The 27,902-nt window shown below is 39.8% G+C and overlaps 2 protein-coding genes across 6 annotated transcripts in view; one reads left to right on the top strand and one right to left on the bottom strand.

Annotated features, from left to right (window-relative positions):
* The window catches only part of DOCK2 (dedicator of cytokinesis 2), a 246,435-nt gene that overhangs the window by 116,758 nt on the left and 101,775 nt on the right, over positions 1-27,902 (top strand). The gene's annotated exons all lie outside the window — the stretch shown is intronic.
* Positions 1-27,902, bottom strand: part of INSYN2B (inhibitory synaptic factor family member 2B) — a 73,860-nt gene that overhangs the window by 33,068 nt on the left and 12,890 nt on the right. Inside the window, exon 2 of one of the 3 annotated variants that reach the window (XM_081178553.1) lies at positions 6,206-6,290. The exons of the other annotated variants lie outside the window; for them this stretch is intronic. The gene's annotated coding sequence lies outside the window, so the exon portion shown is untranslated. The remainder of the gene's footprint in view (positions 1-6,205; positions 6,291-27,902) is intronic. 3 annotated transcript variants of the gene reach the window in all.

The following is a 27,902-nucleotide window of genomic DNA, read 5'->3' as shown; positions in this document are numbered from 1 at the left end:
ATAAATCTGTTCTGTTCTGATTCTGCATTAATCTGCAATTTAAAAAGATCAGCATAAAAATGTACATTTAACATGCATTAAAATATACATTCTAAATGTATTTTTTCTCTCATATTATGATTTTCCTCTGAAAATATGGATTTCTAATATATTGTGATACCTTTTTTAAGCCAAGAACTGCATCCAATCATCTGGGAAGTATGAGAACTGGTGTGCAACTAAGTTCTTATCTGCACATTAGTTTAGGAGGTGTAGATCAGGTCTGTTTGTATCAGAGTTCTCATATATAGAATTCCTTAAGTATTATCTATATGGCATCTATCTTTCCATCCATACATCTAGTAACAATGTAGGACATTCTAAGGTAAATCATAGGCCAGTTTCTTCACTAATCACAAGTGCTATAGGCCAGTGTTTCTCATACAGTGGGCTAAGACTCACCTGTGGGCTTTGGACCATTTTCAGGTGGGCCTCAGTGCAACAAACAGTGCAGTGCCTACTCACTTGCCTGTCCTGCCTCCAACCCTTGCCATAGTCTTTTGATTAGATCCATGCTAGCACCTCTTGCACGCTATGTAGAGGAGACTAGGAGAAAGAGAACTGCATGGAGGTGGATGGAGAAGGAAGGAAAGTCTCCCTTCTCTGAGGGGAAAGATCTAGAGAAGTTGTTGATGGAAATTAGAAAGTGAAATAAAAGGTTTTTATTAACAATAATTGTAATAAACAAACAGACTAGGAATAGAAATGAAGAGAATAAGAGAGGAAAGGTCTTATAAGAGGAAGAAGTAAGTGTAAAAAGACTAGAGAAGAAGGATAAAAGAATCTGGCAATTTGGGGGATGGAGGTGGGAATGAGATGCAAGTTGAGTGTAAAAGGAGAATGGAAGAAGAAATGATAAGAGACAGGTAAAAATACTTTGAGAGGCATGTAGTGATGAGAAAGGTGAAATATAGATATAGCCTCTTCCACTCTTTGGATCAGCCAATTCTGCCGAAAATGGTGAGGCTGTCACAATACTTCAGGAGCAAATTGTCTGTTCTCAGGATATGGAAAACTAAGCTATAGAACTCCTTGTACAAGGAAAACAATGTGGCAAAGAATTTAGAAATTTCCAAATATGGACTAGATATTGGTAGAAAGTGATGTTGGTGATCCCCAGCTGATTATGCCAAGCTTTGCCTTCACCTGCCTTCATTTTGTGGCTGGCTCTGTCCCTGCACCGCCGTTTAGTGGGCCGTAGTTACCGGTATTTTCACATATCTCAAGTAGGCCCTGCAGTTAGAACTTTTGGCAACCCCTGCTGTAGACTAATCTTTGTTTACAAATATAGAAGTAGAACATGTGAAAGCAAGTAGGCATACATTCAGGTCATCCATCTAAAACAGCATCAATCCAGCACTAGAATGCCCTGTAAAACTTTTTGATTACTATGTATACATTTTTTTTACTATATATGTTATTTTGTTGTTACACCACTTTGGAAGCATTTATTGGAAAGCTGTTTATAAAACATTAAATAAATGCATGTGAAAAACCAGCAGGCACCCACTTAGTAATCTCTGGCATCCAGCTCCAAAGTGCCAAGTGTTTTATTTTTCTCTGCTTAATTTTAATATGCAGAAACTGATTCATACGGTGTCCATCTTTCAAGTTTATGCAATTCAGGTACCTTCCGCAATGGGCCATAAGAGGTCACCAAAGCTGGCAACACCTATGGTTCATCATCCACTGACACAAGAAGCTAAAAAGAGAAAGCTATGTATTTCCTTTGCACAACAGAATAAAATAGCCTGAACAAATAAAGTTTGCACTGTTCATTGACACCCAATAGCCCACTTTATTTGGCCTGTGCTGGGGTCAGCTCTTGGTTTATATGGCAAAGAAGTTACTTAAAGGATCAATAATTATGCCTAGAACTTCCATAACCAGAAGTATCAGAATATACTTGGTTCTATGCCATCCAATATGAAGTAGTAATATCTTACTTAGTAAAGACACTGGTGTAAATGAATGGACTTGCCTAATATTATTGGAGATGCATTTGCATGACTCATTGGAACAATTTAAAAAGGAGCTACTGTAGTGTTGTTGTGTTATTGTCAAAACAATTGCTTGATAGTTTATCCGTCACTGTGCTAGTTCCAATTGCATCTAAACATACATTCACTATGCCAGCACGACATCTGCTGATTTGTATCCACGATCAAAACAAGTTTTCATTTCTGGGATGCCAATTTCCTTGTTTCTGCTGAAATGATATATTTACTGTTCTTTCCCTCTTATGTTTTGAAACATTTTTTCAGAAACATTAATCCTTCCAATCCTTAAATGTTAATAAGGGCTTCAGGTTAGAAGCATGTTATAGTGTGATAACTTTCAAAGCCTAGCTGACTTGGAGAAAGCTTTGGCAATTCCACGTGGCTTGCTAGTGTTAAATTAAGTCAGACTGCAGCTGTGAGTGCATATTGTTACCCTGCAGCTATTATTGACAGTGTGTGTGTGTGAATTGGTGGGTGCTATGAGGCATTTTCCCTAACCAGCCCATCAGCAAACCTGAACTGCAATCTATCAAACAACTTGAAAGGGTGTGTGAAAGGGTTTGAAAAGTCCATGGAACTGTCAACATTTTTCTTGCTAAAAGTAGGTCCTTAGCCTTGCGTTTAATTCTAAAGCTCCCCAAGCTTTAAAAAAAACACAGGTTTTTATTATATGTGGAAGGCCTGATTATGGCCGGGGGGCGGGGGTGAGATAAAACTTCCATTAGAGTTGTAAGCTTCTATGGATTGTAGCCTAATTCTCCCCATTATAGTTTATTTTCTTTAGTAGGGGTCACTTAAGTGAAGTCACTGTGTCAATACAGCCAGAGATTAACTACAGCTCAGACTTAACTGTGAAATGAGGTTTCTCTGCAATACTATTGTGCCTTGAATTGTGGAGCCAGGCAGGTCAAGTATAGGAGTGATAGGTCCAAGTGGGACATGTTTGACTTTTAAAAATGCTCAGTGATTGAAAGAGCAGCTCTGTTTAAAGCATCCGTGAACTCCATGAGACCACCAAGAAGCAGGAAAGCATTTTAACATTAAATTCTTCCCCAAGTACATACATTGTAGGGAAGAATGACTGCTCCTGCTTCTGTTCCTTGGATCATTAGGTTATTCAGAATAATGAGAATGAAAACAGTAACTGACTATCATTATCCATTATGCCATGGCATTTAGGGGTGAATTGGTTCCATTTCTCCTTTCAGATGTAACAGTTGAACACAATATCAGGCAATGATGCATTTGTTTTTATTTATTTTTCTTCAATTTGCTTTCATAATGGTGTCCAGGGGACATATGACCCATATTTTCATTTAGAGATGGTACATAGACTCATAGAATTGTAGAGTTGGAAGGGACTCCAAGGATCATCTGGTTTAACCCCCTGCAATGTAGGAATTTTCAGCTAAAACATCCATGACAGTTGACCATCCAACCTCTGCTTTAAAACCTCCAACGAAGGAGAGTCCACCACATTCCAAGGGAGTCTGTTCCACTGTTGAACAGCTCTTAATGTCAGAAAGCTCTTCCTGATGTTGGAATCTCCTCTCTTGTAACTTGAGGCCGTTGATTCGAGTCCTACTCTCCAGAGCAGGAGAAAACAAGCTTGCTGCATCTTCTGTGTGACCGCCCTTAAGATATTTGAAGATGGCTATTATACCTCCTCCCAGTCTCCGCTTTCCAGGCTAAACATACCCAGCTCTTTCAACTGTTCTTCATAAGGCTTGGTTTCCAGACCCTTTATCATCTTGGTTGTCATCTTCTGCACACATTCCAGCTTCTCAACATCCTTCTTAAATTGTGGTGCCCAAAGTAAACACAGTACTCCAAATGTGGTCTGACGAAGGCAGAATAGAGTGGTACTATTACTTCCCTTAATCTGGACACCGTACTTCTGTTGATGCAACCTAGAATAGCATTAGCTTTTAGCTTTGTGATCTTCCAGATGTTCCTGGACTGCAGTTCCCATCATCCCTGACCATGCTGTCTTGGGCTGATGAGAGTCGTAAGTTGGAGCCAGAGGATTCCCACCTCTGTTCTAGGGCACTATATTGCACCACTGCCCTTGACCAGCATCCTCTTCCATTTGCTGAAGAGCAAAACTAGAATCTTTGTTGCTATCCCAGGTAGGGAAGAAGGGTACATACTCTATCTTGCTGCCTTGCCCTTTTAAAGATTGCCGTCATCCTGGTTAAAGTCATAACGACCTTTTGGGAAATGACTGTAAGCATTATCCTCACTGCATAACAACCACAAAAAGGATGATTTAGAAAGAAACTATCAAGGTGACTCAATAGATATCATTGTAAAGGTGAGCATATTACAAATCTTTAGGAATTACATGGGAAAAAATAACAGGAGATATTAAACATTCTTACAGCTAAGGCAGGCTTCCCCAAGCGGAGACCCTTCATATGTTTTGGACTACAACTCCCATCAGCCCTGGCCAATGGGCATACTGGGGCCAATGGGAGTGGCAGAACCTGAACATCTGGAGCATGCCAGGTTGGGGAAAACTGACTTAAGGAAATGTAAGCAAAAGGAAAAAGGGATGCGGGTGACGCTGTGGGTTAAACCACAGAGCCTAGGACTTGCTGATCAGAAGGTCAGCAGTTCGAATCCCCGCGATGGGGTGAGCTCCCGTTGCTCGGTCCCTTCTCCTGCCAACCTAGCAGTTTGAAAGCACATCAAGTGCAAGTAGATAAATAGATACCACTCTGGCGGGAAGGTAAACGGCGTTTCCGTGTGCTGCTCTGGTTCACCAGAAGTGGCTTAGTCATGCTGGCCACATGACCCGGAAGCTGTACGCCGGCTCCCTCGGCCAATAAAGTGAGACTGGACCTAATGGTCAGAGGTCCCTTTACCTTTTTAAGCAAAAGGAAAACATCTAGATATTGTCTTCCTGGGAGAAGGCGGAAACGAAATATTACGTTGATATGGGGAAGGGGAGGACCAAGGCAAAAATGTACCAGAGAGGGTGGACTGACTCCTTTCTGGTTCTTTTTTTAATCTTCCTGCATATGTAGGCCTGCAATAAAGAGCGATGAAATTAAACTGCACTTCCTTTTGGAAGCAATTCTAAGGCATAACATTTGATAGCGCTGCTTGGAATCCTAATTAAAACAAAGTAGCAATGTTCCAAGAAGCACTTTTGTGTTCTTCTTTTAAGTGCACACTCATCAACTCTTAAAACAGAATTGATTTTTTAAAAAAGAATTACTTTAGCAGGACCACCTCCACCTTGCTTATTTTCTACACTGTGCTTTACCTGACGTTATGATTCTTTCTAATAATTATACATTTTAAGAACTTGTGGTTTCAAAGGATGAGTAAGCTACCAGCAAATTGTGGAAGTTATGCATCTTTGAAATGTCAGAAATCTCATGCTCAGATGTGAAATCCACATACTTCATATTTCAATATGAAAAAGATGTTAGAGGGAATAATTTGGCTTGTTCCCTACATTCATTTTAATAAGGCATAGGTTTGGACTTTAGAATCAAATGTATTCTAATGGGTATGGTGTCTTGGGCCTGTAAATAACTACTCTGATACATAGAGTTAGCTATCTCCCTCTCGCTGTATAAACTGTAGTGTCACAATTACTACAAACAGATGGTTTATGAATTACTTCTTTTAGAAGTAGAAGAAAGAGCTGAGCACTGGTTACATATGTGTTTTGCATACCACTGAAGCTGTTTCTGTTGGTCTCTCTGCATAGTTCTTCTTAAAGGACTGTTTACTGTTGAATGGTGACAGGAGGCAGCCGTGGACCAGCCTGGGTCCCTCCTCCTGCCCTGTACAACCATTGGAGGACACCCTTCTCCTGCACCAGTTGCACGGACTGCTGGGTGGCTGCCTGTTTGAATGAGCCAATCATAGATGGGCAAGGGAGTGTAGCCTACGCATCAGACTTGAGTGAGAATCTGAGCCTCACTCAAGGTCTTTATTCAGGTCCACTTGCCAGGTATTTAGGCAGGCTGTGACCCTACACCCACCCCCAGCCAGCTCAGTCAGAGTTGGATTTCCCACCCTATGCAATAGTCTGTGCTACTGCCCAAAGGTGAGCCTTGTGCGAGGCCTTGCTATGGACCTTGCTGTATTCAGGGCCAGGGAGAAATTTTCCTTCAGGCAAGTTGGGGTCGTCTGAAATTTTTACCTACCTCATAGCAATGGTCACAACTTGTTGATGGATAAGGCACTGGGTTGCATCCTTAGTCTTGGCAGAAGTTGGGAGCCTGCCCCCTTCTGTAACAAGAAATGGGGTCTGGGAGGGCTTGCTACTGTCTAGAAGCTCAGATGGGGGCTGATGGGCCATAGCTCCCCTCCAAATGGTTGTCATGGTGTGATCTCCTGGAATTGATGAGCATTATAGGACAGCCCTCAAGCTAGGGCTGACCCAACCATTAATTAACCTGCATTTTGGTTGGCTGATATGATACATACCCAGTGCCTATGCCAAAGCCTATTTGCATCTGTAATCAAATAGTTGTGGCCTATTTGAACCCAAGACCTTGCCCCCTCTCTTTATTCATCATCTTTCTCTGGGCCCTGGCAAACCACAAAATCTCTGCATGCAAATAAATTTATTTAACCTCTGCTTGACACCTACATTTCACTCCACGCTTCAATAAAATAAATCTCCTTTTCCATTAAAAAAATAATCCCAACCAGAACAATTTAGGATTGCATTCTTTCTGCAGATTTAAACTCCAGTAGATAAAGAGTTTGTACATAATTGCTCACCACAAGACAAATCATTGGTTGTACTAGCTGTTTTCATTTGCTGGGATTTAAAGAGCATTTGATTAATCAAGTTAAGCTTTAGCTCTAATAAGCAAGGCAAGTAAAAGAGTTGCTTGCATTACCCTCAAAACATCCAAAAATACAACCAAACTTCTAAGGTTGTCCAGCCCTATTCTTTTAGTGTCAGTGGGATAGCCAGGTGCTACCCTAAACTAACTATGCATATTCAGAAATAAGACCTATTGAATTCAATGTTGTACTGTCACTAGTGTTGGTATAGTTCCAAGTGGAAGGTTAGTGGGGCTGTCATTAATCCTGTTGTACTTCAGGTAGAAGAGTATAGCCAAGTCCAGTCCATGAGAGTGGTACAAAGGATCAGAGAACAGGGCATGTAGACCCAGACTAAGGCAGTTGTGCAGAGTTGGGTCCTACTGTCCAAGGTGCTAAATTTGTTTCTGGTTTGTAGTGATTTAAAAGCCTATTGCTTTTGAACCTGCTGCTGAACTTAAGCACCTAAAATTAGTAATTAGTTATGCTCTTGTGAATATTTAATAGAATGTTCAGAAACTGATAGAGGATTATCACACAAGGTCAACTGTACGAGTTGCTTCAAGTCTTCCCACTTTCCTTACTGGATAGCTTTGGCAATAGGATGAAGTCCATGAAAAAAATTCCATATTTTTATTAACAGAACACGTTTGCTCTTACTAAACCAAACTGCTGTGTCCAGGTAATACAGAATCACTGAAGGCCAAACGCACTAATACACATCTTAATTTTCTTCAAAATGCAAACTATTAAAAAAAAATATTCTGCTTAATGGTCAAATCATACAAAGCTCAATATTCAGACTATAACTTAAAAAACACACAACACATTTCCCCCTATATCAGTGTCTGGTTTCAATTCATACAGTCAGTGTTCCATAACTACCAAAGTACGCTTGAAATATTCTTGGTTTTCCACATTTCCTCTTACATGTGTTTGCAATAGAACCTGACAGAATTAAATAGTCATAAATGCAAATCATTGCATAAATGGAGGAGAGGAGGTAGCTTATAGATCTGATATACAAATAAATTGTAACCAACAAGCACATTATTAGCTAAAGTGGAATTGATATCAAAACATTGTTATTGAATGGATGTTATAAAATGACTAAGAAAATTATTTACTTACATTACTAAACTTGGATTCCCAATAGTTATTGCTTTCTGAAGTTGTTTCACTAAGTTCAACCTTGACAAAAAATAACCACCCTGAAGCCCTCACACACTGAGTTTATTTCATAAATATCTTGATGGCTGTGTGAACGTTTCCTAATACAGAGGAAAAACAAATGTCACATTCTCTGGCAGCTCGTTGAGCTAGTTGTTGTTGTTGTTTTTAAGTTACTCCAGGCTCTGCATTGTTTGATTTTAAAAAGTGAACTATGTAATTTATGCACCAGAAATACTACAGAGCCTGGAATGTATGTGCTACATTACCGTGATCCCTTAAGAGCCCTGAAAGCTGTAATAGAAATCCAGTAGTTGTTTTGCAGTCTTTCTAAAGCCCAGCTACCCATTTCCCCTCTTGTGCTTCCTCATATTTAAATACAGTTCAATTTCATTTCTGATGAATTCATCTTTTGCTTTAACCCTGAACCATCCCCTGACAGAATACTGAATCCACCCACACCACACAATAAACTATCAACTGTTCTACATTTTGGCATTTTAATTATACACAGCTTTTAAGTGGCAGAGTTAAGATTCCATGGATGGAAATGAATCTGCCTTGAAGTGTGTGACATTTTGTCTGGCAGCCTTATGAATTGATGTTCTGCCTTGTTTTTGCTCTTTGGCTTTACTAACCTCCATCTTGATGCACAAGCACAACACATTTCTTTGAATAACAGTGGTCTCTCATTTGTGCAGAACACAGTTCATATTCATTTTTCAGTTTGTTATTTGTGATTTTAGTAATATTCCATAATGTGTGTCTCTCCCAAGCCATGATAGCTCTAGATTTGGTTTGCATGCTTCCTTTTATCTTTAAAACATTAGCAATTTTTTTTCAAATCAATTTCACGAGCCCTGGCCTCGTTTGGAATTTATCAGATGTCACATGCAAGGCAGTACATTTTACTATTAAACACTGCAGCAATCCCCCAAAGTGTCATTCTTGTCCAGCATGTGTCTGCTATAAATGATTGGCTTTGTTCAAGCACTTTATCTTTCTTTTAAAATAAACCTAAACAATTTTTAGCATTAAAGTTTGAACTAGAAAAATGAGTTGCATCCCCCCCCCCTCTGGCCACCTTAAAGTAAAATATTAAACTGAAACAACACAGTGATTTAATCAGCTAGGCATTTTCAGGGAGTCAGAGTGGAAGCTGCCAGAAGCAAACCCCATACAAATGGCTATTCTCAGACTCTGGGACAATCTTTGCATTTTTGCCCATAGTAATTCTCTCTGTATTTTAAGAAGCCAGTCTTCCCCCAGAAGCTATGGTAAAAAAAGGGGGGGTAAGGGCAGTTTTGATCAAAATAATCTACTGTAGTCTTATTCGGGAAGTCATTTTGAGTATTCTTTTTATGTGGCTGTTGCAGTGGCTTACTTGACACCCCCCCCCGATTATTTAATTTATTTAGGAATGTATATGCTGCGTTTGAGGGGGGGGGTTCCCCCAAAGTGTCTTTCAACTGACAGAATTGGACAAAACGGGGAGTGGGTGAGATAAATGTGAAAGAAATCACTGAACCAGTTCTACTTATGCATACCCATATGTTTTAGCTTGGCCTTTGTAGAGACTAAGATAATGAAGAGTTTACACCATTCCCCCCCATCATTTTTTTCCATCTATAGTTTGCTTTCCTACCTTTTTTATGAGCTACTTAAATACCTGAAAATAATTTAAAATTTGGTCCTAAGAAGTTAACTCTGAAAAGTTCACAGAAGGAAAGATTCCCATTTCCTCCTTCCCTCTGTGTCTCCCCAAAAGCCTCTCTGGATGGTCAGAAGGGCGTTTTTGAATAATGTGAAATGGGGCGCTGGAAAGAGAAGAGAAGGGGACAGGAAATGTTCCTTCCATGAACTTAATTGAGCTAACATATATCAGGATCCAAGCAAATCCTTTTAACTCTTTGCACACAGAAACGGCAGAGGAGACACTCCCCTGGATTTAACGAGAAGGATAAAGCTAATACTCCTCTAATTGTGGCACAAAGGCTGATTGATAGACGTTGTTCTACAGATATTTCCAAATAGGGGACCCCTGCCTTACTGGAAGTCAGCCAACTAACGCCGTTGAATGGGTTCCCACTGATAAGAGGAATGGAAACTTTTTTTAGACAAAATTGGGTAGGAAGTGGACAAAGTGGAAGTGACAAGCACAGAGCCTTAAAGGAATTGGGGCTAAAACTGATGTCATGGAACATAGCAGGTTGGTGTTCAAAGCAGAATATTAAGCAGCTGATGAACGATTTTGAGCAATTTGATATTATTCTGCTACAAGAAACATGGCACAATGGCTTCTATAATGCTTAACAGATACAAATTTCACTCATTGACAGCTACTCTCTCAACGAAAGGTAGTAGGGCCACTGGGGGTCTAGCATGTTTCATCTCCACAAAGTTGAATACAACTACAACTGCCATGATTCCATGTAACCCGTTTGCAACGGCTGTCTTGGTTATAGTTTGGCAAGTATGTCTAATGCTGATTAACATCTACATACCACCTTGTCCCCCCCAAAAAAACCCCACTACTATAAATACTATCTGGACAGGTAGCAGGTAGCAACAGGGAGGAGGAAGAGGGGATGAGAAATCTCCTTCAGTGTATTTCCTTGATTTACCTTATCTTTGAATTTAAGCCACTGTATTATTGTTGACAAGCGAGAGGTCATGTTTAGGCAAGCAGTTTTATGCTTTGCCTGTAAATTTGGAAGCTCAAGCCTCATTTTTCATTTCAGATCATGTTTAACCAAACTATGGTTTGACAGAATGTCTGAACTGAGCCTAACTCTTTGACTTGCAACATTTCTCATTCCTGACATCACTTCTAACAGTCATCATAACCATGAGAACTACTGCCAGATTTGGAAATATGTCTGTAAAAGCTTGCAAGCACTGGCAAATGCAAATTACTGAGCAAGCAGAACCCTGATCCTCCTTATTTCTTTGTCTCCAGTTTATAGGGGCCTGACTGGAGAGCTAATTTTCACTCCTCAAGTTCCATTCCCAACATCCTTGCATTTCTAGAGAGTCTATGTATAGAAATGCATATTTAACCACATATATAGTTGTTTATTCTGTTCTCTCTCCCACAATCTACCATGAATCATTCCGCACTGTGCTGGATGGCTCTTATAAACGCTAGGGAGGTCTTCAGTATCCATTGATTCTTCAATCTATACTATTCTTTATCCTGATCAAATCTCTCTGTCTTTCCCATGGAAAGGGGAACTATTTATTACATATTGTGTGTCAGTGCAATTCTTTATTTTAAGTAGCTCCTGAAAAGTCAGGGAAATGGCACAATTCATGAGGAATATTTATAATTTCTAACTCAAAAACATGTATATTACTCTCTTCCACACCTCTTCCAAGTTTACAGAAATTCATTTACTGTTAATAAAGTGTGAGCTGTGGTTACATGTTATATTTTCTCAAACTAGGTACCCCAAGTGGTCTGGGGGAGGGAGTGGGGGAAGGCAAGAGTTGTTCCTTATTTTGGGCTGCTGCTTCTTTTTTCTTTTTCTTCTTTTTCACTCCTGGCATGTTATGACTATTACTACATTTTTGCATACCTGTGATACTTGTACTAAAAGAATCCATAAATATATGTTTGGAAAAGGGAAAGAACAGATGCTGGCGCCATTTTTGATTGCTGAACAGGTGCTGCTGGTGTTGCAATATTTTACAAACAAGATTTATCTTTTCTGTGAAAATACAACTGGCACTATAAATATTGCCCTGATTTAGTTTTCCTTGGGGGTTTCAGTGGTGTGGGCTCCTGTGTGCAGTTAATATTGCACATGTAAAGAGATGCCCCTCCATAGAAGTCTCTGTGCCAAGGAGTTCCTTAATATTAAATTCCTCATACTAGCCTGCAATTTGAAAAAGTTTTCCGTCTATTTACTTTGTCAAAACGCAAAGCTGGTTTAAAGGTAGCCAGCCCCAAGGTGAATTATGGCTTACTGCAAACATACACAAGTGCAGGCTCTTAGTTTTTGGCTCCTTTTCCGGTTCTGCTGCTATACTGCTGTGAGACAAGCCATTGTTTAGGTTAACATTACATCTCATGGTTTGTCTAAAAAGGGAGACAAACATTTGAGCCCAGGTTTGAATGACACACAAACCATGGCTTAAATCACAGTGGTGCACCAGCACCATTGCATTGATTGACAACATCCCAACATGGAACTTACTTCATGCAGTTAGTTACATGGATCACACAAGAAGCTCATGTGACAATCTGACTACAATTCCTGCTCTTAGAAGTACTATTTTATCAGTTCAGAGCAAGCCTCTCTGGGTGGCTTACAATAAAACAGGGGGGGAATGAAGAAATGAAGCAACCAGTAACATCAAGAGAGCATGATAAGTGGAATAAAATACAACAATGATTAAAAGACAAACAAAAAAACAAAAAAATCCACGCTAAAAAACTGGCTCAGTTTAAAAGCTCTCTGAGAAAAAACAGATTGCCACCTGCTCCATGAAATCTAGTAGGAAAGTGCCAAATCAAACCTCATTGGACAGGGAGTTCCATGAATGGGATGCCACCACCAAGTAGGGCATCTTATGTTATTGAGATAATGGGTTTCTCCCAAGGAAGTATCTTTGAAATATAACAGTGCATGGGCTGGGTTTTAACATTTATATGAGGAGGTTCCACTAGAGTCAAATTACAGTCACCTAAGCTAGAAAGCAGAGATTGTCTGCATGTACTCATATGTGAGACTGTTGCATGAGAATATATACATGTGATTTTTATGGTATTTCTCACAACAAAATGATTCTGTGTCATATGGAAAGGGACATAGCTCAGTAGTAGGTTCCTAGTTCAATTTCTGGCATCCCCAGGTAGAACCATAGAATTGTAAAGTTTAAAGGGGTCCAAAGGATCATCTAGTCCAACCCCCACAATACAAAAATCTCAGCTAAAGCATCTATGACAGGTGGCCATCCAAATTCTGCTTTAAAACTTTCCATGAAGGCGCGTCCACAACTTCCCGAGGGAGTCTGTTCCACTGTCAAACAGGTCTTACTGTCGTAAAGTTTTTTCCTGAAACTTAGTCAGAATCTTCCTTCTTGTAGCTTGAATCCATTGGTTTGGATCTTACCCTCCAGAGCAGGAGGGGGGAGAAGCTTGTTCCAGCTTCCATGTGACAGCCTTTTAAATATTTGACGATACTTAAAGGGATGTCTTTTCTTTTCCAGTCTAAATATACCCAATTCCCTCAGCTGTTCCTCATATGGCTTGGTTTCCAGACCCTTGAACATCTCAGTCACCTTCCTCTGCACACATTCCAGCTTGTCAATATCCTTCTTAAATTGTGGTGCCCAGAACTGGACACAGGTAGATTTAGGAGAGACCCCAGTCTGAAATCCAGGACAGCCACTGCCAGTCATGTAGACAATACTGACCTAGGTGGACCAAGCACACCCCACAGTCTTCTCTGTGGGCTATAATGTAATGTTGCTTTCAAGTTTAATTTCTGCTCGGGGGTTGGGAAGGAAAGTTGCTGGAAGGAAAGGACCCTGTTTGCACCATGGAAGGCCTCTGTTAGTGCACACATGGCTACCACACTGGTGACTCCAGCTCTAGTAGGACTTGTGCCTTGTTCTTGCCTCCTCCAAGTATTAAGCCATCCTCAAAGGTAGTTAGCTTTAAGCCACCCAGCCCTAATCAACCTTAAGCTACCCAGGAGCAATACGACATTTTCCTATGTACAGTGAATGCAAAGGTCTATTCTGCACTGATGTGCATATTCTCAGCACCTTTACATATTCAGCAGTTTAGGTGATATACAATTTCAAATTGCTATTAAAACCATGGGAATTTTCTGCACTGGGGCTTTTGAAATTCATCTCCATTGTGCATAAATGAGCTCCCATTCTGAGCTTGCACATTTATAACTTTGTGACTAGCATACATTAGCATACTTTCATACAGTGAAGAATTAAAGTGCTAGTTGCTGTCCAATTTAATTAGATCCTGGAAATTAAACAACGTGTTTGTCTTAATGAGAGAATTGTCACAAAAGCACCATTATTTAGTAGCTCTGCCCCTTGAGTAAATTTTTTAACCTCATTTCCTTTAGTGGAGCATGCCAGATTTTCAACCTGATACTCTTTTATCTAAACTGAACCAAGCCTGATAAGGGAAAGCACAGTAGGAATAAAAAAACCCTCTCTCTCTTTTTAGCTGCATTTTTAAAAAAAAAAAAATTACTGATGAAGGAAGTATGACCAGAACAAATAACTCTGATTTTTGGGTCCTAAGCAAATCTGCAGGATTATGCCTTCAAGATTTTTAAAAAACTTATCAGTGGTGCACAGTTAAGTCATTGAAGGAATTAAGATGCCATTTTTAGCATAATTTCTAACAGAGCTCCTGTATTCCAAAACAGAGAGAACTCTGGCCTGTAAATTATAGCTCAGTAACTTTGCCTTATATCACAAATGTCTTTTTTTTTATTTGCTGCATTTGCAGTTCAACTGGGGGGGAAATCATACTGATCAAAATGCACATTATTTTGAGAGTTCATTGAACCAATAGCAACATTCACATATTCAGATTGTACTAAACATTAACAGTCACTTCTGGAAATGTTTTTACTTGTGCACTAGCTTAACTTTCTCTTGCCAAGCAAAAGCAGAAAGGTTAATGATCCTTTTTCTTTGTATACACATACAGAACTTTATTGTGCATAAAGTATCCCTAAAGAAAGTGCACATTTATTGTTCTTTGTCCTTGGGGAGATGTTTCCCTTTCATCAGATTTCTGTTATGCCCACTATATCTATGCTGTCATCTAAGGCCAAACATCCAGCTTGCCCATTTTGGCTCAGAGGCTTCTAGCATTCATGTATAGAACATCTCTCTCCACGTATTTTTGGCATTTTAGTTTACAGGGTTTTTCCCTCTTTGATTTGCTATTCGGCACCTAGTTCTACCCCATTTGAAATATTGTATTTTTCCACCTTCATCCTGAGGAGAAGATTTGTTGTGATCCAGACCTTTTTCAAATCCTTCAGCTCCCACTCCCCAACAGTTTAAAAGCTGCTCTGCAGTCTTTTTGGTTCTGAGTGCCAATGGTCTGGTTCCATCCTGGTTCAAGTGGAGTCCTTTTCTTTTGTTCAGCCCTGGCTTGTTCCTTGAAAGGCTCTCAACATCCAGCTAGCAACCCATACTTCTTTTCCAGGATCTCCTCACTACATTTTCCCACGTCTTCACGTAGCACATGGTCAAACCATGGAGTTAGCTGAAAGGGGATTAGGCAAATACACGGATGACAACGCTATCAGAGACCTACAGATAACAAGTGGGAAACCATTATTGCACTCATGTCCTGTTTGCAGGCTTCCCATAGGCATCTGGTTCTCCACTGTGGGAAACTGAAGTAAAGAGACATTTGACCTGAACCAGGAGGACTGTCCTTCTGCAGTTCACTACTTATTTTGCTTTTTTGAAGAATAAATTATTCTAAACTGAGATTGAGTTCTAGGGGAATAAAACTGGGAAATTCTACCTATCATGAGGAGAGATGTCACTGCAATGGTTTATGACATCAGTGAGTTTTTCTAATGTGTGTGTTCTTTTTAGTACAGCTTCATCTTGTTTGCAAGTTTACATAAATATTCGCTTTAAGGCTGACTTTGGGCAGCATGCATCTTAATTAAGCATAAATCTCCATGGTTACAGAGAAGACACAAATGGTAATGCTATTCTGATGTATTTGAACCTCTCTAAAAGCACATGCTGCTATAAAAGACAGAGGATGATTTGCTGCCCCAAGACTTTCTACTGTTGGGCTGCCTAGAAATTCAATCAATGTACTTTGTCTCTGTCAAAGGGCAAATGCACACATTACACAGAAATTGTTTGTTTTCTGTTCCCCGGATGCTGCAACATCAGAAGTGGGACCTCATATTTCATAGACCTCACCTGCAGGTGAGATTCAAGAGCCATGAAAAATCTCAAGCACAAATCATGCTAAGACTGCATATAAGTGTGCTTACTATATTTATTTATGTCAGTAGATCAAAGTGCAGTTCCATGCTTTACATAGCCCAGATGATCGCTGCTTGCAACCCAGTGTTTTCTGAAGCAAAAGCACAACGTATGGATAACACATGAGTGCCTTTAGACAGCCATCTAAACATATCTCAGAACCTTGGTCCAATCAAGCTCCCCAAATACATACGTACAAAGTTTTAAAGTTGCACGTGCATCATCCACACTTTTACATATTTGTTGCAGGAAACATAAGTGTACACAGGAAGCAATTATGCATTTTGCATAAAGGATGGAGCCACGAACTTCCTAAGTGTTTAATGTTCCAGGATATGAACATTTCCTGCTGTCTAATCTTTAATCCTACTTCTTAGTTTCTTTGCCTCTTGAGGATCAAGTTGCTAATTATAGGGTTGCAGTTACTTTTTGGCATTATTTGGGCTTTGACAATTGCCACAGTTTCAAAGATAGTTTCACTGATATGCAGTCCCTGATACAGTATGTGGATATGGATCACAATGAACACTGATAATATATTCTTCAGTTGCACGTTACACAGGCAGAAGAAAGAATGGGATGAATGGAAAGCAGTAAAAAAAGTGGTTATATCATCTACTTGAGATAATTAGTTTATACATTTTGTGCACTAATCTTTCATTTCCATATAACCTATTTCCAAAGCCCACAAAACAGTTCCATTTCTTTGAATATATATTTCCTCTAATACCTTTCCTGAACTATGTTGTCAATATATCAATGACCTCCTTTTCAACACATTTTACTGACTACTCCCAAACAGAAGGTGAATTCCAGTCCTTCCATTTTCTGGTTCAAACAATTTTTACAGCCATTAATAAAATGGTTGCAAGCAAAGGAAATGGGAATCCTCTTGTGCCTGAAGGAACCTCACTGACACAGCACTGGATACAACCCTAAGTCTCCCAAAGCAGAAATCGTACCTAGAATTCAAGCTACAAGTAAAATGCTTTTACATTTCATGTATATTTTACCTATCACTTCTAGTTAATGAATTTGGTTGGAAAGCCTGTCAAATCATGCTGAAAATAGTACTGATATTTTTAAGGCAAAAAGCCACACAATTTTTCTAAAAATATCAAAAGGCAGTTATTTCCACACAGCTTTTATTAAAATTCAAAAGTGCTCCAGATAAACAGCAATTAGGAATGGCATTTGCTCAGCAAAACTAAAAAGCTGAAGATTGTTTGCCGTCTTCTTTTATAAGTTCCTGTCTGTTATTCCAAACAGAACTAATAAATGGTGAAAAGACAGGCATGGCTTGCTGCATATTGTAATAACACCAATTTTCTGCTGGAATTTGCTTTAAGACATTTCAATACATAGTAGATTTTTTTTAAAAAAACAAACTATTTCCATAAAACTATGTCTTAAACTACTTGTCATACAATTGGCAGAGAATAGAAGGAAAATGTTGCTCTCTTCCTGTGAAATTGAAAGCTTTACTAGATCGGGCATGTTTGAATGGTTAATGGATTTAGAATGGGCCTTACGATGTGACATTTTATTTTATTTTATTAGAAAAACCAACTATGAAAGAAAATCCCAATGGCTGGGGCTGTCAGAAAGAGTAGAAGCAGAGCCTTTGTTAGATATGAGGAAAGGAGAGGCATTTAAGGGACAGTTCATTCATCCATAGAACCACTTTCGAATGTTCCTTGTATTGTTCAGTATTAGTTGCATATTGTCCCAGTTGATAAGTATTTAAAAGCACTTATACCGTGAGGGAAGCAGTTCTTGATAAAAAAATATATATAAGGTAGGGAGAAAGACCCACTCATTCTGGCTGCAGAGAATTAGCTACCAAATGAATTATGGTTGTGTTTCCTCTAAGCTAGTTGATTTGTGTGACTAGAATAAGATATATGGTCTCCAAATATGTAAGTACAATTACAGGTGTAATGGGGATGTAGGTGGAGATGATTGAAAAGGATACTTCCATTTTAGAATCCTTCATGTCTCCTGAAATTATACCCACTTGTATTATCTATATTTCTATCAGATGTAGCTATAGGGTCAAACTACATGTTACACTTAATGTGTGGGATGCAGCTACATTTCTTGCCTTTCTTCCATTACGTACAGCAAGAGGGGGCGATTGCTGTCTGCAGGGAGGAAAGGTTTATCTCTTCCCATCAGCCATGGGTGGTATTCAGTTAAGTCCTATGCAGAGTAGATGCTTAATGAACATAAGTTAGTCATGCCCACTAACTTTGATGGGTCTACTTTGGGTACAACTACTGCTGAATGCCAGTCACAAACTTCACCAGCTTCCCCCACAACTTGCACCTAGGAAGTTTCCTTTGAAAAGTTCCCATTGGTGCAAAGGAGTTGGAGATGTCTTGGGGAAGGACACAGGAGGGGAAGAAAGGGACAAACTCCCTATTTATCTCTTTCTTGCCCGAGTGCTGTAATCCCAGTAACAATGCTCTCTGCAATTATTTAAAGAAAACGAGAGATATATCTACACACTAAGCACTAAACATATCATGTAGTTTGAGCCTGAACTATACACAGACATAGTTTTAATTGATTGACTGCTTTTATAGATCAGTGCATTGTTGCCTAGCAGTTGAATATAATCTTGAACTGCTGTTTTTAATTTTTAGAGATGTTCTAATATATTGCAGTATAAATTTCCAGAGTCTATTTTTCTGTTTGTATATGAGTAGTATCCCACTTGCCTCTTTTTCAGATTAAATTATAATGTGATTACATTTGTATTACTTGCTGCTAATATATGTTTACATTTCAAGGCTTTTTCATACAGTTGCTCTGCAGTTTTCAGCAGTATGGAATGACATCCTGTATAAGAAAGTATAGTTCAGTTCAACTTTAGTCCTTGTTACCAGAGGCCATCACAAAATAAAGCAGATATGATGAGCATAATACTGTAAAACAGATATGGCATGAAACAAAACACAATTAAACATAAATAAATAAAACCCCACTTAATTAAAAGCCAGCAGTCAACTCAACAAATGACATAAGTAAAGTCTAGCTCTGAAGTCCAGTCCTACTTATTTAGCTAGATTTTGATTTCCATTGTATCAGTTTCCAGTTTTAGCTTTGTAGTTAATGATTAGCCATCGTAAAAATATGGGAGGAGCACGGGGAGCGTTCACACGACACACCTACACACTGCAGCCAACACACTAATGTGTTGCAACACAGTTTGGAAAGCTCTGTGCTATTCCATTGGACTGTCGTGTATGTGTATATGTGTGTGTGTGTTTGTGTGTGTGTGTGTGTGTGTGTGTGTGTGTGTGTGCACGCCCTCCCCTCCTGTTCAGGTTGCCAGCCATTCCATTCACTCCCACTCTCCCATTCCATTTCCCCCTCTCACCAGATAGTAAGCATTCCATAGCCAATGAGCATGCTCAGTCCTTGCTGGACTGTTTTTGTTTTTTTCCTGCACAACTACAAATCTTGGCATTTCCCTAAATCTTACATTACAGCAACAGCTAATTGATACACAGGATCTGAATGTAAATAATAGGTTTCCATTGTTTCACATAAGTTCCTTTTATGTATGCAAGCAACTGAGAGAGAAATCAGTCTTTTTTCTTATTTTATTAAACTTACATTTCTTTTTTGATGTCAACCAAATTAAATTTATTGAGGAAATGCCTACAGTTGAAAAAAGTCACTTCTATAATAAATCTTTTTGTCAGGGTGCTAAGCCGTCATGTATTCTACTGCCACAAAAGCTTCCACACATTTTAATTTCACAAGATCTGAAAATTCTGTTACTTCTCATATAATCAAAGTCATTTATGATTATAGGATAGGTGCATAATATTAGAATTTTAGGACACCGTGTTCCCTATTGGTCACTGCTAAGTGTAAGCTTGTATAAACGGCAGCACTGAGTGTGATGAACACTGGTAAGTTGAGAAAACTTTAAATTGGAGATATGCATTTGCACACTTTTAAAAGCTCAGCATTTCTGTTTGCCTGCTTCAGATCTAGCAGGGAATGTTGCAGGGGGTTGCCAAAAGCATAGCTTCCTGTGTATCTTGAAGTATCTTAATGTATTTAATAAGCTCTGCAAGATTAATGTAGACTAATTAATTTCAGTATCAAGGTAGAGGGTTTTAAAATATGCAGCTGTTTCAATGCCTGTATTTGTTTTATAAAATGTATTAATACATGGTGCCAAAAATCATTTTGTTCTTACTTCTTCTCATGTGCTAACTGAACGTTAAAAATCTTCACTGAATACTGAATTGCAGAATCACCTGTCTTTGGACTCTGAAGTCTGCCTTCCCATCTGTGCTTGGAAACTGTCTGCTTGTTAGAGGAATGCTAAATTTATTCTCCAGTGTTTAATATTTTGAAAAGTGACACTGGGTTTTAGAAAGGTTTTTAATAAGCATTGGCCCCATTTCCATTGCAGATATTGATAGATGCAGTATTGTGGCTGTGCTGAGTATAATTATTCTGTGGAGAAACTCACAAATCTTCAGTTGTCTGTCACAAAGGTCTGCAGCTCTCAGTGCTATTTGATGGGAGAATCTTTGAATGCCACTTAATGAGTAGCTATGACAAGTCTCTGTGTATTTTGGGCACTTTTTAATTGTTTTGCAGTGCTGCAACATGAAAGATGATGGAGAGGAAATGATATTCATCATAGAATGAAGCCTACCATTTGAAATCTAAACTTATCCTCCATTTGAGAGCTAAGAGAGAACAGTAGTTGTGTTCTTCAAAAGAGTTGCCGGTTACGGTGCTGTGGACAGTTGTCTGGTGTAGATAGCTCTGGGTATAGATGCTGCTTGTTACTGGAAGAGGGTAAAAGATTCAGAACCTCAGAATACATAAACCTTGAGAAGATAAGAGTCTAAACCAGGTTTGAAGAACACAAGGAACTGGACAAACCTATAATTTGTGGATCCTGCATGAACAACATAGAAACAGCTGGTTCACCTGCATGAGCACAGCATCCATTGCTTCTGTTAATCCCTTTCTGTCCTCACCATAAAGGCTTCTGTGGCTCTTGCTAGCCAAGCAAGCTGCTGGTGTTCTAAATTTTCATATATAGCCTTTGAAATGCCCTGCAGCTCAGGGCTCTTAGGCATTTTGGATGAGGATGTGCTTCATAATGACGCACTCCCTGATAAGCCTCATTCTAGAGTTTATTTAACATGATGATAATCCTGCCCCATGAATAGCATGCCTTGTGAGGACATTCATACATTGCCATTATATTCACTTTGAAAAGCTTTTAAAGTTAGTATGTGATGTACAGTAGTCATGAATTAGACAGAGCTTACAATTTTTTAAAAGATGCAAGGTAATATTTGGCTCGAATATGATCCAATAAAATTTGTGGGTAGATAGGTTAGCAAAGGTTAATTATCAGTGAACTGAATCTTCCCTACTCAGTAGCAATTGCTCTCTCACACAGCCACTGAAATATACCTGGCCCCAGAAATATATTTGCCTCTATATGCAGGTATTATAATAATTCAATTCTCCGTTTCGTAAGAATCTATGTGTAATTATTATTTTTGCACATAGCAAAGGCTATTGAAACAATGAACATTATATATTCATTTTGAGTTGATGTGCTAAGGAAGATACCAACTACAAAACGCTTTCGAAATTTGGAGCCCTGAGAAAAGCAGCATGAAAAGGCACATCAAACTCAGCAGAGATAACTTTTTGGCATCTTCGCAGTTGCTCTGCATGAATGCTTCACTTCCCGGTATGAAAACATGCATAATATGTACTGACTCAACTTGTAAAAAGGAAATGTAGATAGATAGATAGATTGCACCAATATGAAGTATTTTGCTCATCTTCTGGGTGATTATTTTGTGGGAAGAGCGTAGCTGTAAATTAACGGCATCATGTTGTATCTTAATTCAAAATGTATTAGGTTAACTTGATACTTAAGGGAAGATGGCATCTTTGTTTAGCTTGGGGCTTTCAAAACTGAAAAATATATGGCTTGCGCAGATGCATCCTTTAGTTCAAACTATGCAGATTGCATTCACTTGGTTTTTAACAAGCCCAAACCTCTCTTTCCCTTAAAAATCCATTGTTTGCTGTCGAGTGTTTCCTTTTATCTAGCAAGGAGAGGAAGGTTCCTGTCTTCAATATTCTCCAAATCAAGCCAACACAAGGGCACCAGGCTTGTTGCCCAGTGCACAATGAAATGCCTGATAGATAGAAAGAAAGAAAGAAATCTTTTTCAACTTTAGACCTATTCCAGATATGTATTTAGCTTACCTGGATGCTGGGTACTGGTTCCTTAATACTTTTTGGGTGAAGGCCTTTTCAGTAGTGGCACCCTAGTTGTGGAATAGCTTTCCTAGTGAGGCTCCTTTCTGTTTCCCCAATCCTTTAAAATAACTTAGGTTAATGGGGTCTCTGTGTTTTTAGGGTGTTGCAAATTGTTTCACTGTATTTTTATAGGTTTTATGGTTTTTAAAAATGTTTTTATATCTTGCCTTGGATTTTTATTTTCTTTTTTTTACCTGCCCAAATCACTTTATGATGAACAAAAGTTCTAAGTCAAAACAAATAAACAAAATTCCTGCTTGTGTGCTAGACTGAGTGAACCTCAAATATCATCCCATATTAGAGGCTGACCTTTTTGTCTATCCATCCTCTTTCACACAACTCCTTTAAAATGGCTTTCCTGTCTACATCTCTGTTTGCCTTTTACTGAAGCTGATCAGGATTGGTCCCTGAACTCCATGGGGATCTGAAGACTGTGTGACCGCAGGCCTGGGATCATTCAAGCTGAGGAAGGTTCTTTGTAGGCACTACACTATAGCAGTTTGAATGCTCCCTGGAAAGAGAAAGTGTTACTTTATCTTGCGTCCTGTCTTTGTGCTGATAACATCTGGAGACAAGATAAAACCGTTTGTTGTCACAATTTGTGATCCATAATGTGCAAACTGTATAAGGTGTCCATAGTGGACCACTTTTAAAACCTAATGTTCTGCTGCTGTACAGTTTGATGTGCCCTTAGGATGTTTCTGTGCTATCTTGTTGGGTTCAAGGGTGAACTATCTGCTAAAAAAACCCCATAACATCCCTTCAAAATGTTGGTGGTGGAGAACATGACTAAGTGCTAAAGATAAAGGTAAAGGTAAAGGGACCCCTGACCATTATGTCCAGTCGTGCCAACTCTGGGGTTGCGGCGCTCATCTCGCTTTATTGGCCGAGGGAGCAAGCGTACAGCTTCCGGGTCATGTGGCCAGCATGACTAAGCCGCTTCTGGCGAACCAGAGCAGCACACGGAAACGCCATTTACCTTCCTGCTGGAGCAGTACCTATTTATCTATTTGCACTTTTGACGTGCTTTCGAACTGCTAGGTTGGCAGGAGCAGGGACCGAGCAACGGGAGCTCACCCCATCACGGGGATTCAAACCGCTGACCTTCTGATCGGCAAGTCCTAGGCTCTGTGGTTTAACCCACAGCGCCACCCGTGTCCAAATGACTAAGTGCTGCTTTGTGTCAAAAAAACCAAATTAAAACTTGGATAATTTGTTTTTTTACTTGCAAACCTCTTGGAAGCCTAGGCTGGTATTAAGTGGTTTACACATTAATAAATAATGTTTATGCCTTGGTTTAAGGGACAGGAGTATAGTGGCAAGATAGTTGTCTGGTGTTATGTACCTTGAATTCATGCTGATGATCTTTTATTGCCCCACTTTTGATGGAGTGGTTGACAGCAAAGTAATGTCATCAGCTACAACAATATGGTGCACTTTGTTGACCAAGCATCTCTTTTCATGACTATAATAACGAAAGTTTGGCTTACATTTGATGAAAGAGGAGGCTTAGGCCAGCAAAAAGCCTGAAAGAAAATCTCTGTCAGCCGTTCTGTCCTTGAAGACAGTGTTTTAAGAGCCTAGATCCAAGATTCTGTCTTATGTGCCCATTCAGCCTAACGCCTGATGATTTGTTCTTCCTTAGGGAATTACTTTTGCGTGAATGCTGGGCTTGCCATTGCTATGGTGATTATACCCAGCTTTCATATCCATCCTGACTCTGAAAGGGTTGTTTTTTTTTGCTAAGGAACTGAATTATGGTAACTGGAGCACTGCATTACAATAAAATGACTTAAAATAAGTTATGGGGGAATTATAATAAGCTAATTGCTTCATATAGCAAATATGTATAAAATGATTTTGGATAAGCAGATGAGGGGGAAGGTCTTGGGTCTGATTGCAGAGCAAGAGCTTGAGAATCGGTGCAGCCCTGGGTCTCGCTTATTCTTACATTTAAATGTAAGTTTTCCTCCCATTCTTAAAATTGATATATGCCATAAACGTGGCTACTGTCCTAGAATGAATATTAAGCTATCCAGTTCTAGCATTATTTCAATTTCAATAGGGATAAATGTCAGATTCTACACTTAGGCAGGAATAAGCAGCTGCACAAATATAAGATGGGGGACACCTGCCTTGCCAGTAGTACATGTGAAAAGGACCTAGGGGTCTTAGTGGACCACAAGCTTAACATGAGTCAACAGTGTGATGCAGCAGTAAAAAAATCTAGTGCTATTCTAGGCTGCATCAACAGAAGTACAGTGCCCCAGTCAGACCAAACTGGAGTACAGTTCTGGGTGCCACAATTTAGGAAGGATATTGACAGGCTGGAAAGTGTGCAAAGGACGACCAAGATGATCAAGGGTCTGTAAACCAAGCCTTATGAGGAATGGTTGAAGGAGCTGGGTATGTTTAGCCTGGAAAAGAGTAGACTGAGAGGAGATATGATTGCCATAGCTAAAGTGCTGTCACATGGAAGCTTGAACAAGCTTGTTTACTCATACTCCAAAGGATTGGGCCCAAACCAATGGCTTCAAGTTCAAGAAAAGAGATTCCAACTAAATATCAGGAAGAAGTTTCTGAAAGTAAGAGCTGTTTCACAGCGGACAGACTACCTCGGGAGGTTGTGGGCTTTCTTTCATTGGATGTTTTTAAGCAGAGGCTGGATAGCCACCTGTCATGGATACTTTAGTTGAGATTCCTGCATTGCAGGATGTTGGACTAGATAACCTTTGGAGTCCCTCCCAGCTCTAAAATTCTGTAGTTCTATTGGCTTTGGCTGTAAGGAAATGCAGTGGGCCATCTGACCCAAGCCCCATTATGTTTTCCAAGTTCCTTTTGGATGTCTGCTGCATCCATTCAGTAGCTCTGGTCTTGCTAACAGCAAACCGTGGTTATGAAATGTCAGCCTATATTGCACTGCCAAATGTTAAAAGCATTTGTTCATGATGTGCACTGTTTCTTTACATTTCCCTTTCACTAAAGGAACAAAAAATGAACTCTTATCTGTTCTGGTGAGTTAGATAAAGGTTGTGGAAATGGGGGGGGGCGGGGGACAAATCTAGCATCTGATTTATATCTTCCTGCCTTGAAAATGGTGTCTTTATAGTTGCCCGGAGAATAACTAGACACGCTGCTTCTGGGAATCTTTGTGCAAATAAATGGATGGTTCCAATATTTTAATGGTCAGGTATCTTGGGCATCTGCTTAGGTTAATTTTTAATATGTTATGAAAAGTGATGTGATGAGCCTGAATTCCAAAATCAGTGACTACTTATAGCCTTTTTTAAAAAGTTAACGCTCTGATTACAAGATTAACCAAAGGATAAACCAAAGATTAACCAAGATTAACCAAAGGTAAAGGTACCCCTGCCCATACGGGCCAGTCTTGACAGACTCTAGAGTTGTGCGCTCATCTCACTCTAGAGGCCGGGAGCCAGCGCTGTCCGCAGACACTTCCGGGTCACGTGGCCAGTGTGACGATGCTGCTCCGGCGAACCGGCACCAGAGCAGCACACAGAAACGCCGTTTACCTTCCCGCCAGTAGCGGTCCCTATTTATCTACTTGCACCTGGGGGTGCTTTTGAACTGCTAGGTTGGCAGGCGCTGGGACCGAGCGACGGGAGTGCACCCCGCCGCGGGGATTCGAACCGCCGACCTTTCAATCGGCAAGTCCTAGGCGCTGAGGCTTTTACCCACAGCGCCACCTGCGTCCCCAAATGATGGTAGTGTTTTAATAAAATAAGGGGTCCTGAATCCTTTATAGTACCTTAAGCATATACAACAAGATTATAAAATCAATAAGATAACTAAATGGAAGCCAATATAAAATTAGTGAAGTATGAGTCTATAGTTTACTTTGTGCGAAAAGGCTGGAGAGGATGCACTCAGGAATCAAATGGAAGTCTATGTGTTTCCTCCTCTGGCTACCATCCAGAAGAGGAGTTGAAATAATCTAGTAAAGAGATCACAAAAAGCAAAGATAAGCATTCTGTCATCCTCTTGGGAAAGGTGATACTATAACCTTGTGCTGTACCCAGGATAAGGACACCGCTCAAGTTAAATGTTCATTAAAAATGAAATTAAAATCCATGATCACATCAAGGGCTTGGCCCCTGCATAGACAATTAATAGTGTATCATTTATCCAGTGGAAGAAACAGACTTATCCCGCTAGTAAACCTGCATGGTATTGAAACCCAAAGACCCAACTGTAAACTGGATCATGTAGTTGGAACAAACTAATATTTATGTTAGTTTTAAGTATTTGTACTGTGATGATTTGATCTGTCTTAATTTGCATAAACCAGTTGCATATGCTAGATTTCACATGGACTGGTTATAACTTTACAGGGGACTTAACATGCGGGGTAGCTCCTATGCATACAGCATTTGTTTGCCCTTATGGTTTCCCTCTGGACCATGGATCACTAATAGATAACACTGGTCAACAACAAATTTGTTGTCTGCGTTTTTTCAGTTGATTTAGGATGAATCTGATGCACTGAATCCAAAAATCATATTGGTTTTGCTCAATCAGGTCAAGTTTTTGAGCTATGGCCACATGTCATTTTTTTACCTTTTTGTTCACATGTACGCTTGTGTGGAGCATTTTAGAAGAAGTTGGTGGGGTAAAATGCCATGTCGAATAGTTGTTTTGATTGGAAATGATTATTTTAATGACAAGAAGTATTCAGGTCCGATAGTTCTGGGTGATTATGTCGAAAAGGGATCAATTTGAAGTCATAAAACCTTGAAATCTTCCATAAATTGGTGCGGCAAAGCATAAAGTTGGGGGATCAAAACTAAGTTAATGGGGCAGCTGCCCCACGAAGTATCCTGATCTTCAATCAGCACGTCGTCCTGTTGCTCATTGTGATGAAATTCCAGTGCCTATCTCCGGAGAACTTCCTGACGTTCGGAGAACTTAGTGACGAAGATGCCTCCAGTGTTGAAGGACATGAAGAAGAAGTGGTTCTTGAAGATGATGCTCCACATCCATTTTCCCAAAAGGAGTTGAATAATCTAGTTCGCGACCTCAGCTTGTCAAAGGACTCTGCCGAACTGTTGGTATCCAGATTGAAGGGAAAAAACCTCCTCTCCGACAGTGCTCTGACAGTGGTGAAGTATGTGCTGGAGAAAATTGGTTATGATCAGCATAAGTGGTTTAATTGTGTTGACCTGAAGATGGTGAACTTTTTGTTGGGACAACAGTCTGGCTTCACCAAGTACCCATGTTTTCTGTGCATGTGGGATAGTAGGGACCGTGCTCAGCATTACACGAAGAAGGACTGGCCTGTGCGGGAGGAATTGGTGCCTTGCAAAGAAAGGAACGTTATCAACGACCCTCTGGTGGACAGAGACAGAATACTCTTCCCACCGCTGCACATCAGGCTCGGCTTAAACAAGCAGTTCACCAAGGCTCTGGACAAGGATGGTGACTGCTTCACTTACTTGTGCCAGGCTTTTCCAGGATTGACCATGGAGAAGTTGAAAGCTGGCATCTTTGATGGTCCTCAGATCCGTCAGCTCATCAGAGATCCAGAGTTCGGAAACT

The sequence above is a fragment of the Podarcis bocagei genome (assembly GCF_964188305.1).
Source record: "Podarcis bocagei genome assembly, chromosome: 2".
Lineage (NCBI taxonomy): Eukaryota > Metazoa > Chordata > Lepidosauria > Squamata > Lacertidae > Podarcis > Podarcis bocagei.
This window is presented reverse-complemented; position numbering and strand designations above follow the sequence as displayed.